This window comes from Helianthus annuus, chromosome 9 (genome assembly GCF_002127325.2).
Source record: "Helianthus annuus cultivar XRQ/B chromosome 9, HanXRQr2.0-SUNRISE, whole genome shotgun sequence".
Classification (NCBI taxonomy): Eukaryota; Viridiplantae; Streptophyta; class Magnoliopsida; order Asterales; family Asteraceae; genus Helianthus; species Helianthus annuus.
Genome location: NC_035441.2, coordinates 170,695,164 through 170,716,376, shown reverse-complemented (window position 1 = coordinate 170,716,376; position 21,213 = coordinate 170,695,164). Strand labels below are relative to the sequence as shown.

At 37.1% G+C, this 21,213-nt stretch overlaps 3 long non-coding RNA genes across 3 annotated transcripts; 1 reads left to right on the top strand and 2 right to left on the bottom strand.

Annotated features, from left to right (window-relative positions):
• Positions 1–523: 523 nt before the first annotated feature.
• Positions 524–4,345, bottom strand: LOC110879570. Its single transcript, XR_002558757.2, has 3 exons — positions 3,718–4,345; positions 839–1,014; positions 524–688 (listed from the first exon to the last, which is right to left on the bottom strand). It is a non-coding gene; the product is annotated as an uncharacterized LOC110879570 (long non-coding RNA).
• A 185-nt stretch (positions 4,346–4,530) lies between these two features.
• On the top strand, positions 4,531–6,602 carry LOC110879568. Its single transcript, XR_002558755.2, has 2 exons — positions 4,531–4,668; positions 6,305–6,602. It is a non-coding gene; the product is annotated as an uncharacterized LOC110879568 (long non-coding RNA).
• An 880-nt stretch (positions 6,603–7,482) lies between these two features.
• Positions 7,483–9,484, bottom strand: LOC110879569. Its single transcript, XR_002558756.2, has 2 exons — positions 9,194–9,484; positions 7,483–7,797 (listed from the first exon to the last, which is right to left on the bottom strand). It is a non-coding gene; the product is annotated as an uncharacterized LOC110879569 (long non-coding RNA).
• Positions 9,485–21,213: the final 11,729 nt, after the last annotated feature.

Here is a 21,213-nt window from a genome sequence, read left to right as displayed (position 1 = left end):
GACACGTTGGACTAGAAGTGAAATCAAAACAGAATCACATGCAATCATGGAATACGACAACACACGTAACCGAACTTATCCGGAACGTGCCGTATAGACCATATACTTCATAAAATGACGTGTGATAACAAAATACGTCAAAATTCGACAAGTATAGGTGCGTTTTTGAATTAAAATCAAATTTAAAAAAAAATAAAAAAACCACCCAAACGCCAAGCTTTGACCAAAGTGTTGAGTATTACTCTGAAGCGGGTAGGGTGTGAAAATAAGATGATGGGTGTGTGAATAACATGGTCCTTAAAAATAGTTAGTGGTGTGGGAATCCTTCGGTCCATGACAAGTCACTATTTAACAGGTTCCTTATCTTACAAAACTACAGGCTTTAAAAACATTTTGTATATGGACACAAGCAGATTAATTAATCCATGGTTTGCATGGACCACTGGGTCACAGTGCAAAAAAAAAGTTCACCTTTTAGGGAAGCTTTATACCTAAAATCCCTATAGATGATAAGGATTTGCAATATCAAAAAGAATTAGAGTATTTTATTCAGATTCTTGACCTTCATATCACTCCTATGCAGTCCTCCATTTGCACTCACTATTTTAACATCTGAAAAAACCTTTCTATTTTCTCTTTAGCTTCTCAGACTATATTCTTTTGTTTGTGAGAAGATAGAACGTTTGTCCTGAGATATAATTATCATAAGAGTATATATAATGTTAACCAATCTTAAAATGGCATCAATTAGTAAACATCCAACAACTGGCATATGAATAATATGATAGAAAACCATTTTAGGGAAAATGTAAAGTACATTTAGTAAGAAAAAAATTACCTTATAACGCCTTTGGATGTACTCTAACATTTATGGTGTTAACGGTGACATGATATGTTGACCGGCATTGCACACCACTCCTTCCTTGTGTTAATAAATGGGCGTTGGATGTACTCTAACATTTGGGGCGTTAACGGTGACATGACATGTTGACCGACATTGCACACCATTCCCTCCTTGTGTTAATAAAGGGGCGTTATAGAGATTATTTGTTAACATGTTAACACAGTGTTAAGACCATAAGATGTACTCTAACATTTGGGATGTTAACAATGACATGGCATGTTAACAAACATTGTAAAACACTCCCTCCTTGTGTTTAATGGATTATTTGTTAACATGTTAACCGGATGTTAAGATATGAATTAATTATTCTTTTATTTTTAAACAAAAAACCACTAAAAAATAGGGTTAGATGAAGTTGGGAATGGTTATCTTGAGACGCTAAATATTGTGAGAACCGTGAGACAGAATGAAAAAACCAATCAAAACCAATTTTTTTAATACAAACATCATTGTAATTAAAATACATCAAAAAAAGAATTTCCAACATCAAATAGTTCATTTCTCCTCTAAAAATCACTCTTATTAGATTTTTACCATGCGTAAATATAACAAATCTATACACGTGTAAACTTTCTTTATTTATGAACTCACGTAAATTTAATTTCTAACATTGTATCCGAATAATAATGATAAGTGCAAAAAGTTTTTTTTTGAATTTGAATTGTTTTTGATTAAGTTCTTGTGTTTTTTTTCATTCGTTCACACGCTTCTCACAATATTTAGCGTTCTTATTTAAACCTTCTCCAATGGGATTAAATCATTTCCTTGGATTAAGACATAGTGAAATGGGGGAAAATGAGTGATGTGACGCGTAGATGGAGTTAAGGAGGGTTAAAGTATACCCCAAGGCCTAAGAGATTGTCTTAATTTGTTTTCCTTTTTGTACTCAAACCACTAAAAGAATAGGATTAGGTGAAGTTAAAAAGAGTTAGAAGAGTTAAAAGAATACCTCCAAGGCCAAAGCTCAATCATCACTTCAAAGGTGCATTAAATGATTATTTAAGATTTTAGCATATATTAGACCATCATCAATGTAAGGAGTTAAATATACTCACAAACACATCGAGTCAGCTAACACATTAGATTTCTATAAATATTTCGAAAACACTAATTTGCCTGCCAACCCTAAAACGTATTTATCAATACTTAGCATTCCATACACCATCGCTTCTTACATTTATTTTTAATAATCAAATTCTATTTATATTAGTTTATTTTTTAATTTTTTGTATTATTAAAGTCAAAGACATATCTTTTATTTTAGATGTTAAATATAAATAAATTCTAGAAATTAAACTTTTTTTTTAAAGTTACGTTAATAACTTGTACATTTTCTATTAGTGGCTTGTACACCACTTAGTTTAATGAACTTATTATAATTAAAAATAATACCTTGTTAGTCATTGAACTACATATATTAAAGCATTATGTACATTTTTTATAGACTGATTTAGAACTAAAAGTAGATGTAATATATAAATGATTAATCCACTTTACATTGCCTAGGCGCGCGCCTTTTGCGCTTTTGACAACTATGTTTGTTACTCTTACTCAATTCATAACTATACGACTTGATATATGTGTGTGTCTTGTAAAGGTCAGCGCAGAAGAAGACGAAATAAGGCTTCAACTTATAAGTGAAATGCCAACGTGACCTTTAAAAGAATCTCACAAGCCGTTTAAAAAAAAGGAATCTCACAAAAATTCGGTTGTTTTTCGCACAGCCCAGATAATCATCCAAAAAGTTACTATCGTTGACTTTTACAGTTATACTAAACATTAAAAGCGGATCTAAAAATCTTAATTTCTAGAATCAGTTATATAGGAATCATTACATGTTAATTTCTGAAATCAATTATATACGGCCTAACTTTGATGAACATGCTATGATCACTACAAAGAATTCTGGCAATAGCGGCGAGTTTTGTCGCCGCTAATACATTCAATCGTCACCGCTAAAAGTATTATATAATAAATTTACAAAAATAGTCCCAACTCAACTGGTTGATCTGGTTATCAAATAAATTTACAAAAACAGTCCCTGTAACTAAAAAGTGTTCTAATTATATAGATGGTCCTTGTGGTTTTAAAAGGGTATATTGGGTTGGATGTCATGTTAAATGGAATTGAATCACACTAGGTTTGGAACAGCTCTGAGTGCAACTGAGCTGGGTAAAAAAAAAAACGTTTCAAAAAGTATCACTTTTGTTCGGGTTAATTGACTATGAGTATGAAAGGTTGAAAAAATGAAAACAAAACAAACCGGTCAAAACATTAGCCAATTTCATTACTGTCTTCTTTATAATATGTCAATATATCAAATGAACATTATGTTTTCACGCAGATTCGGTAAAAAACATTACCCAATTTCAAGCCGGTCAAACCCAAACCAAACCAAACCAGTACCCGATTTCAAACCGGTCAAACACGAGGCTTTCCCCTAAAAAGCCAGAGCAGAACCCGAACCTATTTCACCAAAAACCGGGTTTTGACTTTTTCTTTGAGCTAACCCCACAAGGTTTCAACTGAACCAGTTTGAGCCAAAAACCCCATTTGTGCACCTCTACTTCTCCTAATCTAAACTTCTCTTAGGTACCTACTGGAAATACATCTACTGCCATGTATAAATAGCCTAACCCAACCCTTGTGTTCTGAAAAAAAGCCCAACCCAACCCAACCCGCACCAAGACCTGCAACCCTAACCATACTTGTATTCGACTAAAAAACAGTCAAACATCATGAAATCAACAACAGATCTACTCAAATTACTAACATAACAACTGAAATTACAAAGAAATTTGAAATGTTCGTACCGTTTTCAAAGGGCGTCGGACAATCAGCAAGACGAGATGGAGGTGCTATGGCAGATTGAAGGTGGTGAGGCTCTCCGGCAGATTCAAGGTTGTCCTCCAGGGGTGTGTGAAGATTTCATCTTGGAGGGAAGAGGGAAAAATGCCGCCAAAACAGATGTGAGCCTTTTTACACATGTTTTATGTAGGGATAAACCCTAGCCCTTCGATTAGTTCAGTAAAGAACGGTCCAGATCAATTCTAAATCCCTTGTCCCGGATTAAGACTTTTAGCGGCGACTTTTTAGATGTCGCCGCTAAAAGTGTCGCCGCTAAAAGTGGTAATTTCTTGTAGTGTAAATATAAAACAAACGAAAAAGAAAAAGAAGAAGATATTAATTACTTGGATCCCATTAACTCCTTAAACACAACGTTATTGGGGAAATGCATTCTCTTCAAATGCAATTTACTTCAATGGAGCCATGGTAAGTGCATAATCTATGTCACAAATGCATTGCCTAAATCCATGTCACAAATGCATGCATTATTGACTTGTTATCTACAGAATATTTAATAATTTCGAACAAAAGATAAGCAATCTATCTTCTATCTTAATGGATAGGCTTTTAATCGGGGATTAAATACCATAAGCTAAGGTAAGTGCGATAAAAAGCCAATGTACCAAATAACATATTGAAAATAAAAAATGTTATGTTATTCTCCAACTCACTCCAACTTGCATCTTTCTCTTCTTATTTATAGGGAGAAGGCATGGCAATCTAATGCATACCATCCCCTTTGCCTCAGTCTTCTCCTTTGACCGAGTCATTTTTTTTTAACCTTTTGGCATTTTATTTGATTTCAAAATTTCTAATTTTGTTTCTATAATGGCATCTCCATGGACACCAAGGCAAAACATGCAACTCGAACAGGCATTATGATACCCTTGTGAGGGAGATCATACAAATAGAAAGAGGTAGTTTATTGTCTTTCCATTTATGTTTATGTAACTGTGAAGTTTTTACATATAGAAGACAAGTTAGCACAATCATGATAAAAATTAAGAACGTTTGATGTGTCTATAGTAGAGTTTCAAACATTGGCATGTCCATTTATGTGTCAATAACTATAAGAGGTCTTATATATAGAAATTGAATTTTGAAAGAAACCACATGTAGTCTAAGCCTACTTCTTTTGGTCACATGCAGATGCTCCAAACTTATAGTTATACTTAATATAACTGCATACATGCAGTGGCGAAGCTTGAGATTTCTGACCGGGAGTTGAAAACGTATATACCCAAAATTTCTATAAACGTTTATACCCAAAAATTTCTATATGAAAGCTACATACTTTCCACTACTGAGCGAAAAGTTCAGGGGGTCGGCCGTCTTCTCCCACCCCTACAATATATGTTGCGCCCCTGACTGCATGCTATATATATATCATATAAGGCTATAAGCTAGTGACTCATGTCTTAACAAGGGTGGACACATGTTGGACACAACTGTTTCATCATCATATCATATTCCTGAAATACTTTTTGTTACTCTTAAGCTTAAAAATTAAAATCATTACAGTTCTCCCTGGTTATACATTTGGACGGCAGTCGCCACTTTAACTCTTATTAAATAACATTAACAAATCTTTTTTTTTATTTTTTATTATTTTTTTTTTATAAAAAGGTCGGTCGGTTGCTATGATGGCATAAACTAACAGTTACATATTAATTTTCTGATTATTTACATGACAATAAAGTATAAACATACAATATAGACATTCATATCAAGAAAGAACTGAAGCAGAAAAGCATGGCTATGTAAAGTATGGGTCAATCAAAGTCAAACTTTGCTTTTCAAGTCAACAACAAAAAAATATAGCCTTAGACATTTAGGGCACACTAGGTTTAGGATCACGGTTGATATACCATCGACTTTGTGTCCCAAAGACACTTTCTGTATTAGATATGCCATTAGATCATGTATTAGCTAGAGAAGAAGTTTTATCAAAATTCAAACGCTTATTTGTACTTGTGAGTGGCTACATGTGATCTCTACCTTAATTAAAAAAGATTGGTGATTTCTACAAGATTAAGAAAACGTTGAAAATGTGATATCTACCTTGTTTAGAGAGAAGAGTGCTGATCTTTCCAAAGGGATAACTGGATAAGGTGAACACTGCATTTTTAAAGAGAAAATAGTGGAGACAGAAAACTATTGATTGAAGACCTAAACACAAAGTTGATTAAATACGGTCTTTATGTCATGATATCTCTTACTTTAAAAAATTTTCATTTTGTCTTACAGCCTACACGATTTGCAAACCAATATAATGTTAGCAAAAGATGATTTTTATAGATGTAAAAGTAAACATGTTTATAATGTCAACTAGGTCATTGGCGTCTCATAAAAGCATGTGCTCACTTGAGCACGTGGTCGTTGAAGCTTGTAAATTAACTATCTATAAACAACTCATATGTTTAAATCAAATTAACCAGTCTATAGGCAGCTTTACTTACATATGTGACATCAGCTTGACAATACCAAAAAAGCATAACAAAATTTATAAAAATAATTTCTCTCATTCTCATTCCGCTTTTAAACTGTCACCAGGGCTTCTAATAATCTAAAGATACAATGAAGCTATGGGCAACTACAACAACAGTTACAAGGTTCATGAAGGAATAGCAAAAGGGATATAGGAAGAAAATAAGAGGTGGACTATATATATGTGCAATGTGCTTGTGTGCATTATTACAATGTTTTTTTTTTTTTTTTTTTTCTGATTTAGTTATGTTTAAATTTGTAAAAAACGAGTTGACGCCACCTCGCGCGTTGCGGCGAGATGTTGATTATGAATATTTTAAGTATCTTTATGTAAATACGAAAATCCGATTCAAATTTGACACTTTAGGCACAATCCAAATTAACCAACATTGTTTTACTTAATCGTTAACCTAAGCATAACTTTATAACATATGTTTGAATCGATCTAACAAAGTGTAAAAAATATGTTTTAAAAATCTTAACGCTATATAGCTCATTATATGCAAAGTCAAAAAGAAAAATAAAGATAAGCATTGTAATGGTACATAATTTAATGGTGCGATCGGAACAGTAACTATATTTGTGATTCAAGAAGTATTATTACCTTTACACAGAGTTGTCAAAAGCGAGCGCTTTTGGCGCCTAGGCGCTTTTTCTGGGCGACTCGCATTAAATGCGCTTATGGTTCCTAGGTAATTATAGCGCAGACATTTCATCCCATGCGTATTTATTGTTTCATGCTTTTTATTTTTTTTTAATTGGTAATTTCCACTTTTTCTGCAGTATTTATAGGGCTGTAAGCTTAAGTTCGTATATCACATTATCACCAAGATTATTCAGTCCTTAATATCAGGACTGTTCAGTTCGTGTTGCCTAAACTCTTCATAGGCAATTATTGTTTTTTTTTTGAACGACCCACATTCTTGTTGAAAGTAAATTAGGAGACAGTCGACACACATAATGTTTTTTTATTAAGTAAATTCTTAATAGGCAAATTTTATTTTATTTTTATTGTTATTTTATTTTTATATTCTTTTTTTTTGGAGTTACATTCAAGTTTTGCTTAATTTATTTGAAGAAAATATTATTTTTCATTACGAAATATATTTTTAATTTTTTTCTTTTAAGTGCGCTTTTTTTTCTCGGGCCCACGCTTTTTTGCGCCTATCGCCTAGGCCCTAATCGGTGCCTATGCGCCTAGAGTGCGCTTCGCGCCTTTGATAACTATGCCTTTACATTAGGAGTAGATGGTAATGACACTACAACACTTATTTACAACCATTTCCCATAAGAAGTCCAGCGTCCCAAACATACACCAACATAACTGGGCCTATTCCTGTGCTAATAAGCCTAATAATATGGTAGTCCTTATTTATAGTCACTGCCCATTAGTTCACTTTGACAAACATCATTGGGCCTATTCCCCCATTAGTTCACTTTGACAAACATCATTGGGCCTATTCCTTCATACCTCATATTGTTCATCAAAAAATGAGGTTACCCAAAAGGTTTGTACGTAGCAAAAATCACCAAGCTCCCTAATAACTTGATCAAAGAATCTGTAGAATGATGCAGATTTACAAAACTAATCGAATGATACTTCAGAAAAAGAAAAAAAAAACTATAACTGTACTATATTGATATACCTAAAATAACCCCAATAGTGTACTTTTCCCTCAACTTGATAATGAACAAATAGTTTTATTAAAAAATAAATTGTAATTTTAGTAAAGTTGAATTCAACAAAAAAAATGTAAACTTCTTTCAATAAATTGATCTGAAATATTATATTGCATTTAAATAGAATTCAAAAGACTCTCAAGTCTCAACCCTCTTAGGCAAACTTCTTTTACAATTCAATGCATGGGTTGAATTGCTATATAGATCAAAGCCATCAAACATAACCCAAATAGAGTCTTTTGAATTGCTATAAATGAGCAGAGATTGATTGACAATCATAGGAGGGGGGGGGGGGAGGGGATGTTTACTGTTTGCAACTACTATAACAACTCATCTAGATTAAATCAACAAATCCATTTAGGTGTATTTCAATAAATGGAAACAGAACATTCTACATAGTCCAGTTTGGTTATTCATTGGTTCCAATAGTTACCGATTCCTACATACATAGCACATACATCATACATATATACAAATATAAACACAAACATACATATATACAAATCAGAAATTTAGTTTGAAACATATATAATAGATACATCACACATATACACATCTGAACAACACATACATGTATATATACATAAGAAGACACACACACACATTAGAAAATACACATGATTAAGTCATCTACATAATCACATAATGTGCATCATAATGAGAACATTATCAAAATCAAATCCCTAAATTTGGATATAAGAAATTATCAAACCGTGTTGAATGTAGATAATGCAAAGAAATATGTAAGGGTGTTAAAAGGAAACTACAAATTGGAGACAGAAGCATACCATTTACCAATTATCATTCCATTTACCACACACACAATTTCTTATTTAAGATGAGACGATTACACATTGCAAAAGTGGGCTCGTATTTCCATTTTTTTTTTCAAAACAGAAAATCGTGAAAGGCTTGGTATGCATCATAAACGAAGACATAATAAGCCTAACATGAGAAAATGAATACAAATTTCAACTGGGCAATCTAGAACAAAGAAGATTATGGTTAAGCCATAAATCCACACTACAATTTCGTGTACCTGTATAGCAATTATTTAGGGCCATATAGATGAAAACATATATGGGAAAACAAAAGATCAATCGAAGAGCACATACTGGTTAATTTGTTGGGCCTTGACCGATGATAGTGAAGTATAACAGTTACAATCCTTATAAATACAGAATTTACATTCAAGATACCAACAAAGAGAAAGGGGAGAAACCGTTTCTTGCGAGCGATAACAATGAGAATTGAAAGAGGGATATTGTCACGTACCATAACGATGGAATAAATTTTGAATCTTCACGCAATAATTGTTTCTCCAATTCTGTGCAGATTCGAATCTTCAACACTATCTCTAGGGTTCTTGTTCTTGTGGGGTTTCTTCCATTTATATATGTGTCGGGCCGTTCTCAGAGAAGAGATGCGACGGTTGGTTCGCATATGGCGTCACCGGAAGTTATTGTTTGGCGGCATGACGTTCTTGAAAAGGTGGGAGTTGGTTTTGAAGGTTTCTGAAACGGTGGGAGTTGGTTTTTGTATAAGAGATATAATGAATGACTAGTATTGTGTGGTTTTATCTCCAAAACCGCAGAAACCTCATATTAGCAGTTTAGACTGCGGGGTATGGGGCGGGGGTTTGGGCGGGGGTGGGCTGAAAACGCCCAAGCCACCACCCCGGGTGGGCATGGGTTTGGGCGTGGCCCCTTTTTCGTGGGTTTGAAGCCGGGCGTGGGGCGGTCTGGCCAAGCTGACATGGCGGGCTCTAATTGGACAAACCAAAGAAGCCGTTGGGCTAGCCGTTGATTTAACTATCAATGGCTCAGATTTAGCGAAGCCCACCAAACCCACGCCCCCAACCCCCGCCCCACCATACCCTGTTTAAATGTGGGTCGCCCCATGTCTGCCACCCCAAACCACGTGTCAACAAATGCCCCAACCCAAGCCCAACCCCGCCCCACCATACCCCGCAGTCTTAAGAGGAATACAAATCCCGACTTCAAAGCCGAGAGAAAATTATCAAACTGTGTGCTTTGTCTATAATCTAACTACTAGAAGTCCGTTCACACAGATTACGAGATGATCACGATCATAAAGAAATTTAAATAACCAAAAAATGCATGAGCAGAAAAGCACATACAAACAAATCATAAAGCATTCATGTACAGAATTCAAAAACGCTCATAGTTTACATAATCATATCATCTCAGTTCTGTGACGACCAAACACATAGTTTACATAATCATATCATAGTTTACTCAATTCTCCCCACTTCAATTAAAATGCCCAAGTTTAGACTTCACGTATTCGTCTTCCAAATAATAGGTGACAACCTTAATAATCGCTATCTGAACGGATACAAAATGAACTAAGATTCTAATGAACCCTAAATCAAAAGCTTGCTAGACATTTCATAAGACCTCTTATTATTCCAAAACATTTACTACAAAATTCAACCAAATCTTTTAGATTGGCTCATGAGTGGAGATATGGGATTTCAGTTAACTAAATTTTTTTTGTACTATATATATTATCAGTTAATAGTCAATAGAAGGTTGTACAAATCCTCCAATTGGTATTTAGATCAAGGAGAATATAGTAATCAGACATATAACTCATAGTTAATAACCAATACTAAAATTCCCACAGACTATTTATTAAAAACTTGAACAACTAAAAAGATGCTACGTGTATTAACCAACAAACGAGTAGTAAAAAAAACAAGGTTATTAGTTAAATTTATTTATGAATGATTTAATATATTTCCAACATGTCCAACCTACTGCACTTTCAAGTTACATGAATTTATCAATGTTGAATTACACAGTCCCAATGTGTGTTCTAACTTACAGTAGCAAACGCCTAAACAGTAGCCCAACAGAAGCTTCTGTTCCTTTCAGACCTGCAATTTAGCTTCTTTATATCAATTTTAACAGCAGACCATCGATTTAATAGATTCTTACAACAACTTTTTCAGTGCAAGCACCTAAAATTCAACCAATGACATTACCTACATGTTAGATCAAATCGATATTTGACATTACCTACATGTTAGATCAAGCACTTAAAACTCAACTATGCCGGCTTTCTGGTGGTTTTGTTGAGATATTTGATTTCAAATTTGAACTTTACCCTTTAGCTGGGATTGGGTTGGGGGCATTGTTCGACACGTGTCGAGGGTGTGATCCACAAGCTAATACTCAAAAACTAGGGGTGTGGTGAGGCGTCTCTTAGATGGGCGTGGCTAGCCATGTGGAATTTTTAAAACACTACAAAGAAAATTAAAAAAAACCTACATTGAGCCAGCCAACCACAGCCCGCCATGTCACCCCCACGTCAGGCTAATAAAATATCCTTTGACCCATTTAATTTGATTTTTTCCAATAACTTTCGTTTGTTAATTCTTTATTAAAAGTTAGTACGCAGATGTGTTTAACTGTTTTTTTCTCAAGATTCAAGCATAAGTGTTTTTTTTTAAAAACGAAATTGTCTTCAAAGTAGACAACTGTTTTAATGTCGTAAGCTATAGCGAATGCTGATACCGTACATGTACCGTGTTGAACCAAACTAATACCGGAACCAGTATCGGGTATTATGGGAACCGGTACCAATATTCATTTCCATTCGTATTCGTACTCTTAGGTTTGATTTTCGATTGGGACTTGACTCAGTGAATTCACAACTGACCTTTCCTCATGAACCGGAGATGTCGCTATCGCCCCATTAGTATTGGGTTGACCTATCCTCCTAACTATGGGATGTTGGTATCGCCACAGTCACACCCTTTATGGGTGTGGGTCGCAAGCAGTTGGTTTTGGCTTTGGTGTCGGTCTTGGTCTTATTCATTATTCAGTTACCATTCTATGTCCATATTACTTGTGAATTGCTTCCACATGATTGATTGCATGCTTAATATTGAAATTAATATTTGGAATTTAAAAGGTAAAACATATTTCGTTATTTCTAAATTTAAAATAGTAAACCTATTTATACTTAACCAAGGTTTACTCACCAGCTCATTGAAGGTGACCAAAAAATATTATTTTACACATGATACAAGTGTAGAGGATTGAAGACTGGATTAGATCAGGATCGTGTAGGAGCTTTGCCTTAGTAATTAAAAAGACAAATTTTATGTATTAATTTGAATCTTTGAACTTATATGAAATGTGTGACCTTTTTAATTATTATATGTTTAATTATGAAACTTTAATAGTGCTATAAGTTTTGGACAATCATTATACCCCGTAACATTCCGCTGCGGGTCGGGGTGTGACACTAGGCTTCATTTCTTTTGGGCGACGAGTTTGTAAGTTGGAGCTATGTTAAGTGCGTGTTCTGCGAAGACTCGTAGCACTCTAAACATGCCGTCAGAGCACCAAGCGAGACAGACAGTTACAACCATATACAAACTGTTTGTCCAAGTCAAACCAGGAGGATGGTTGACTTGGTCAAACTTACAGGACTAACAAAGACATCGTTTTACATCGTGACTGAATACAGACAAAGTACAGACACAAGTGCACCAACAAACTCCCCCTTGGCTGTAGCTTTGTCTCGATCTTGATCATCTTTGATCTTCGTGTCTTCAAGACTCTGATGTCCTTTTAAGTCTTCAATGTCGGAGGATCTTCAAAGTCTTCACGTCTTGAAAGCAGAAAGTGTATCAACAAACTACCCGTATCATGTAGGAAGTGTGTTGACAAACTCCCCCTTAACATAAGCTCCCCCTTGAGTTATGCTCGTGAATGACTTGATCTTTACAGCTTGAGATCCTTGTGGTGTTGATGATGGTCAGCGGCAACTCGATCATCTTTATCTTTTGAGTGCCTTCACGTCGTGTCTTCATTCCGAAGCTTGTCATCGACTATGTTCTCCTTGCCTTTAGGATCTGCACATGCAAGAAATCTAAACGCGTAATGAGAACAACTGCTTGGAATATAGTTAACATAAACAAATGACACACGTATGACCATGTTGCAGTCAAACACCGTCCGACAGTTTGAAAGTTTAATAAATTTGTCAATTTTAGTTTCTAACTTTCAAAACTTGCAAATTTCGACCGTTTATGAAGACTTAGTCAATTCGGTTTTCGTTCAGGTTTCAGGCAACGAAGACTTGAGTTCCAACATCGTACGATCGAAAATAAAATAGAAATAAAATCTTTTTGGCTTTTATAAAGTTTATATTAAAACACACTTAAAATCTTTTTGGTATTTTTAATATTTCAAATGTAAAGACTGAAAGCAGTAAGTAAATATATACAGACATTCTTTTTGCGAGTTTCAAGGGTAAGAGAATCATATCAGTGTACGGTCATGCCAAAACGCTCTTGTTGTTCAATTAGTTAACATTAAGATAAGCATCCTATAACAATTATCGGTATTGTTGTCCACTTAAGCTCAACTTATCAGATGTAATCATGGCGAGGGGATACGTTAAGGTATGATTTATACTTACCGACCGGTGTTCATCCACATCACGACACATTCCCGTATCAAGGTATGCACGAGGGTTCATCTTACCGGTGAGTATACCGATTATCATCTATTTGACCGTATATGATGTGAGATTCTCACTTATTTTGATTTGAAAACAAGCCCTATGTGATAGAATCACTTATTGATGAGGAACTTGATTTTCATATGCATGAGGGCACATGAGCAAATCCGTGAACAGGTCAGTACTTTCGTACAGCAGAGAGACGAACTTGACTCCCGGATAACTGTGATATATTATCACTTATTTGATATGGACATGTGATTGTTTATCACTTATTGAGGTCGTATGCAGTATGAGATATGTACACGTATGTATAGTATCATGGAAGATCTAGACTAGCGTCCCCGTTATTTTTCGGTAAAAGATACAACCATGATACCCAGATGATAAGCAGCATAAAGACCGAATATCTCAGAACCTCGGCAATCTATCAAACGAAATTTCGGTACTAAGACCATATGCCAATGAATGATTCCCACCTGTTCTTCAGTCGGTTTAAGATTTATATCACCCTGCACACTTTAAAATGATTGTGAGCCTACCGATACATCTTATATAGAGCTGCTTATCGTTTTTCATTTAAGGTTTAAAGAGGTTTGGATAGACCACTGATGTACTATCATTTTCTCTTTTGCTCGCCAGGAAACTCATTTTTGCTTTTCTATTGTTTTTGTGTTTTTGAAATTTTTCGATGTTTTTGGATTTTCAGATTTTGGATTTACTCCCTCTAAAATCAATAAACTAAGATAAAATTAAAACACAAAGGTATTTACAAAAATGATTTTCCGATGTTGGTTTTACTCTTGCTTGACCTTAATGCCGTTTACCAATAATAAAAAGTCAAATCTTGATTTGTCAAATGCTTTGGTAAAAAGGTCGGCACGTTGGACATCGGTGTGGACCTTAACAACATCGATTAGCCTTTTCTCAAAGCAATCACGTATGAAGTGATATTTGATTTCGATGTGTTTGGTCTTTGAGTGCTGCACAGGATTTCTAGTGATCTGTAATGCAGCAGAATTATCAACGTAAATAGGAGTAGTTAGGAATTCAAAACCGTAGTCGCGTAATTGTTGTTGGATCCAAAGAACTTGGGAGCAACAACTTGAGGCAGCAATATATTCAGCTTCGCATGTTGATGTAGCGACGCATGTCTGCTTCTTGCACTGCCATGTGACTAGGCGATTTCCTAAAAACTGACATCCAGTCGTTGTGGATTTGCCGTCGATTTTGCATCCGCCAAAATCAGAATCACTGAAAGCGACCAATTCAAAGTTATTATCCCTAGGGTACCATAGACCGGTGTCAGGGTAACCCTTCAAATAACGAAAAATCCTTTTGACAGCTGCAAGATGTGAGGCCTTCGGGTTGACTTGATATCTGGCAAGCAGGCACGTTGGGTACATTATGTCTGGTCTTGATGCTGTGAGGTACATAAGAGATCCGATCATTGCGCGATAGTGTGAGGGGCTAACAGCTTCACCCTTCAAGTCTGGAGTAATTCCGTGATTTATCGGCAATGGGGTACCAATGGGCGTTGCATCAGACATCTGGAACCGGCTCAAGATGTCACCAACATATTTAGTCTGATGGATGAATATCCCAGACTCAGTTTGTTGTACTTGTAGGCCCAAGAAGAAAGTCATTTCCCCCATATCACTCATCTCGAATTTATCCTGCATAATGCGCTCGAAATTCCTACACAAGACATCATTAGTAGAACCAAAAATAATATCATCAACGTATACCTGTACCAGAAGAAGATCTCCATCTTGTTCTTTGATGAAAAGAGTACAGTCCATAAGACCTCTTCGAAAACCGTTCTCCAGCAGATAGTTAGATAAGGTTGCATACCAAGCTCGTGGTGCTTGATGTAGACCATAGAGAGCTTTGTTGAGCAACCAAACCCGATCGGGATGGATAGGATCTTCAAAACCTGGAGGCTGTTCGACGTATACCTCTTCTTCAACCACACCATGTAAGAATGCACTTTTCACGTCCATCTGATAAACCTTGAACCCTTTGAAGGACGCATAGGCTAGAAAGATTCGAATTGCTTCGAGACATGCCACTGGTGCATACACTTCGTTGTAGTCGATCCCCTCAATCTGACGAAAACCTTGAACGACTAAACGTGCTTTGTTCCGGATAACAACTCCGCGGTCATCCTTTTTGCATTTGAAAACCCAACGGGTACCAATCTTCTTGTATCCAGCAGGTTTCTCTACGAGTTTCCAGACACCAAGCTTCTGGAATTGTTGCAGCTCTTCCTGCATTGCTTCAACCCAAGAGTTATCTTTCATGGCTTCTTTCCAAGTTCTTGGCTCTTCCTGTGAAACATAACACGAGAAAGACCAATCGTTTTGTTGGCCGGATTCTCGAATAGCCGCATACAAGCCTGCATTGTTGTTGTTTCGCAACATGTTTCTTGTTTGAATGCCACTTTGCACATTTCCGATGATGTTTTGTTGAGGATGGGTATTATGAATCCTTGTTTCTGGATTATCTGGAACTGGAATATTTATACCCAGATTGTTGAAATTCAGATCAACAACTAAATCAATGCCCGGAATTGACGAAGAGGATGATGCAGTTGCTTCAGCTGTTCTATGGGTATCCACTGGAGGAGTACCCTCTGAAGTACCATGAACTGCTGTTGGAGCTTCTTGATCTGCATCTAGAAATTCATCATCCTCTGAAGATTCGTTCAATTCGGCAGCATCGTGAAAATCCTCATTGTCGAGAGTATTATTGTTCACCGAAGATGGTTCTTGATTGACAAGAATTGGACGAACCACCGGTGAAACTGTTGCATTGTCACTCTCGAAAAACATCCTTGCCGCAGCACTTTCTTCAACGGCTTCAACATTGATCGAATTGAAAAAGTCATCGTACTCAAACATCCAAGGTTGACCCGGACATTTTACTGGCAAAGTGTGCCTTTGTACTCTGACCTCAGACCATTCCTCGACCCTTTTAGTCTCTAGATTCCAGACTCGTAAGTTAGGGGTGGCATACCCAAGAAAGTATCCATCAATTGCTTTTGCCCCAAACTTTCCATTAGGATCGATGATTGTACATGGAGCTCCAAACGGTTCAAGATAAGACAAATCTGGTTTCCGTTTTTGAAGAAGCTCAAAGCAGGTCTTATTGTGCCTTTTGACTGTAAGGACTCGGTTCAATGTGTAACATGCAGAGGCCACAGCTTCAGTCCAGAATGGAATGGGCAACTGCGACTCTACCAACATTGTCCTAGCAGTCTCGATCAATGTGCGGTTCTTACGTTCAGCGACGCCATTCTGTTGAGGAGTATAAGCTGCACTAAACTCATGAAGAATACCCTTTGAAGTGCAAAACTCCGCCATGGCATGATTTTTAAATTCAGTACCATTGTCGCTACGTATCCGCCTAACCTTCAACTTATACAAATTCTCAATCTGAATGATCAAGTTTTTGATAATGCCAAAGGTTTCACTCTTGTGTGCCATGAACGCCACCCAAGAAAATCTTGAATAATCATCAGTTATCACGAGGCAGTATTGATCACCCCGAATACTCTTGTGCTTGACAGGACCGAACAAATCCATGTGCAAACGTTCAAGAGGAACTGCCACCGTGTTGATCTTCTTAGTAGGGTGCTTCTTCTTCGTTTGTTTTCCCTTCTGGCACGAAACACAGACGTCTTGAAGATGGAAATTTTTGAGGGGAACACCATTCACCAATTCATTTGAAACCAAATGATTCATTTTGCGTAAGTGAATGTGACCCATACGCCTGTGCCAAGAGATAGAGTCTTTTTCTGTGGCTTTGGAAACGAAACAAGTTGCTTGTGCAGACGTAGTAATAGCTTGGCTCATATCAAGGACGTACAAATCATTTATCCTTGGAGCTGACAAGAGAATCCATTCTTTTGGAATTTTGAAGTCGGGTTTCAGCACATAACATCCATTAGCCTCAAAGTGTACTGAGAATTGCTTGTCACAAATTTGAGAAACACTAAGAAGATTGTGATCAAGTTGTTGCACAAAGTTGATCTTGTCAAAGCTGACAATCCCGTTGGATATCATTCCTTCACCCGTAATATAACCACCCTTATCTCCAGCAAAAGCAACATAACCTCCTCTAATAGATTTGACGTCGTAGAGAAGCTTCATGTCGCCTGTCATGTGCCTGGATGCCCCACTATCAACAATCCAATGACTACTGATAGTTCCTCCTGGAACACCCTGCACATGAACTCAAATGATTAGTTGGAGATGGGGACCCAAGCCATTGTGGTCTTGGGTCTTCCATTTTCATCAATAACAATAACTTCTTGTCTTTGATGATTAGTGAATTGTGATGTTCCCCCTGATTCATTAACCGTTTTTGGTTTCCAGGTCTGTTTTGTTTTACCAGTGTTGTTCTTTAAAATTTTAACTTCTTGATTGTCTGAAGTTTTTGAATTTTCTGGTTTTACAGAAACAGATGGTTTATTAACCACATCGGTTTTAATTTCCTTTTCAATTTTCTTGACCTGTTGGTGTTTCTGTTTCTTTTCCCTTTCTTTTATAAGGCGGGGATCTTGTTTTCCCAAAACAGTTTGCCTCCGGTCAGTTTGGTCACAGGGAACATCAACTTTTTCTTTTTGTTTATGAAGATATGGACAATTTCGAATTATGTGTCCAATTGTTCCACACTCAAAACATGATCTTCGTTCAACAAACCCCGAAGTATCATGTGATCGTTTAGCCGATGATGTTGAACTTTGTGAACCCGAGGTACTAGGCTTTGAACTGGTTTGTTCATTTCTTTTCAGAACAGTAGCTTTCTTGACAAAATCTAAGTTAGATTTATTTTCAAACGTTTCAATTTTGTCCGTTCCCGTCGATTTCACAAAGTTTACATTCTTGTTCTTCTTTTGATTCGGCTTCTTTTGTACTTGAGCCGGTGATTTTGCTTTTGGCTTGGTGTGATTTTGCTGTTTCTGCACTGTTGGTAATTTCTTGTTGCCAAATTGTTTTCGAATTTCGGCCTTTGGAATAGGAGGACACTGTGTAACTGTGACACGTGGTCCTGTCTTTCCCAAAAACTTACTTGTCGAGTTTTCAAAAACTTTGCTGATTAAGGATTGATTCACATTCTTAATGGGAAAGTCTTTGTCTGAATAGATTTTATCATCACCAACAAGAGTGTACAACAAGTTCACACTCTCCGACTCTTTTGCAGACGAGGACTCCATTGCAACAGTCTTAGCGGGTTTTGCAGGAGGATCACATAGAATGTGATTCTCGAGAGGTATGTCCTTATTTTTGACAACCGCATCAGACTTTGCTGGGACAGCATCATCAGATTCATCATCAGAAGTATCAGCATCCTCAGTAATGACTGGAGGATCCTGATTCAGTTCAGCAGAGGACACACATGTATCTGCTGATACATCCGAATCTGATGATACTTCCTTTGTATATCCGAGCCCTGCTGCAAGTTCTTTCACATCTAGAGGCACAGATGGTTCAAAGAATACTCTGTCCTCCTCATCCGGCATGGCGTCATAATTATGTCTCACTGGTGGTGGACAATTCTTATAGCCTATGCACGTGACGTCCCTTTTCTCCTTTTGGACATCAATGATGTGATCCAACACATAGCTAGAACTCAAATAACTATCTAACTTGAGTTGGATTGCCTCACTTTCTGTTTTTACACAAGCCATTTCTTTTTGCATTGTCTCAAGGCGAGATATATACAAATTAATGTCAGTTTGTTTTCTGGAAACCATTTTAGTTAACTCGGTTTTATCTTTCTTTAACTTTTCGATTACCGATTTAAACTCCTTTTCATGATTTTCATAAAACATATTGGCTTCTGTGCATTTGGAAAGGTCCACAGTCAATTTCTGATTGTGAATAAAAGTCACATCATACTTTTCTTGCAAAGCTTCATGCTTACTTTGCAAGTCACACAAATTCTCATTCACTGTAGTATGTTTGTCTTGCAAGTCAAACAAACTAGCTTGTAAAGCATCATGTTTGCCTTGCAACTCAGACATAGTTTTCTCTACATCAGCATACCTAGCACGCAACTTATCACATTCATCACAATTTACAACAGTGGGTTCATCGACACATACCTGACTTGACGAACCGTCGACATTAGCCATAAAGGCTGAATGGAGAGAAGACGAAGTATAAGCAGCTTGATCCACCAGAATAGATCTTCTATCTCTTAGTGCTGCAGCTTCCTCCAAGAGCTCATCAATGTCAGCATCAATCGAAACATTTGCTGTCTCACCCACATGATCATCACCTGAACTGGATGATTCTTCATCAACACTCCTGCTGTACCCAGAAGAGTCTTCATCTTCAGAAGATTCACCACCACTGGCGGAAGATTCTCCACCACTGGTGTGAACTAAATCCTTCACAACTTGAGCAAAACATGCTGTTCCATCTGGAGCATCACCACTCAACTGGATTGACCAGTCACAACCTTCATCCACTTGAACCACAAGTGCCCGGTTGGCTTGGTTGTTAACAGGCACTAATGTACGCTCATTGTTTCTGTTCTGGTTCTGCTGGTTGCCTTGGTTTCTGAAGGGGTTCTGGTTCCCGTGCTGTGCTGGCTTTGTACATTCCCTTTTAAAGTGACCCCGTTCACCACAGTTGAAGCATTTTACTGCCTGTTTATCGAACCCATACTTGGTGTCTTTCTTGCTTTCCAAGCTGGTTCTGCCAGTACTTTCCATCCAATCCTTTGCCCTTCTCACCGCACTAGCAAAGGCCCACTTGATATCCATCAAGTCCATCTCTTCTTTATCAATCTGCCGATAGTCTTCTTGTGTCAGATTAATGTTGCCAATCTGACCTTCTATTAACCCACAGTACGCGCTCACTACAGTGTTAAGCAGTTCCATGTGTTCCTTAGCTACTTCTACACTGACTTTAGAGAAGCTTGAAGTGTCGAGCTGTACTGTACCTGGCTTTGATTTCTGACCAGCAGATGATATTCCTCCATAACATGCATGTTGTTGTTGAGCAGGAGGAGGAGGAGGTGGTTGTATTGGATTTCCATACATGTCTGTGGTGGGAGGTGGCTTAACAGGAACTTGCACCGGATTGCCATACATATCCGTGCTTGTGACAAACGCCGTTTGTAGTGGAGCATGTGGACCGGTTCTTGCAGACGAAGAACTGGAGGTTCCATAATACATTTCTGGATTCTGTGGCAATGGAACTCTTTTTGCCTTTAATGTTTCCTCCTGATCCTTGTTTTCCAAAAGCTGCACGAAGTCGTTGATATTTGTAGTTCTCAACACTCCGTTATACTTCAGGATTTCCAAGAAACTACTCCATTGGGGAGGCAAAGCATCGACAAACTTCTTCACCACTTCTGCTGTAGTTGTTGCTACTCCAAAATTGTTCAACTCTGTAAGCAAGTGATAAAACCGGCTTGTCATGTCTCCCAAAGACTCCTTATCCATGCACGTAAAACAGTCAAATTCTTTCTTGAGCAGATCATGACGCAATTGACGTGTTGCTTCATTCCCTACTCCTCTGGTTTTCAACCCGTCCCACAGCTTCTTAGTTGTCTTGAAACTGACAAACTGGTGATAGATATCTTTGCTTAAAGCCTGAGTGAGAATGGCGTATGCTTTCTTTTCCAGATCATATGTTTTCTTTTGATCTTCAGGAAGATCTGCAAACGTAGCAGTATCTGAAGCAGCAACCTCTATAGCTTGATCAAAATCGGTAGTGAAACGTATCCACAGTTCGGTATTTTGCCCAAGTACGTATGTACGAAATCTATCAACC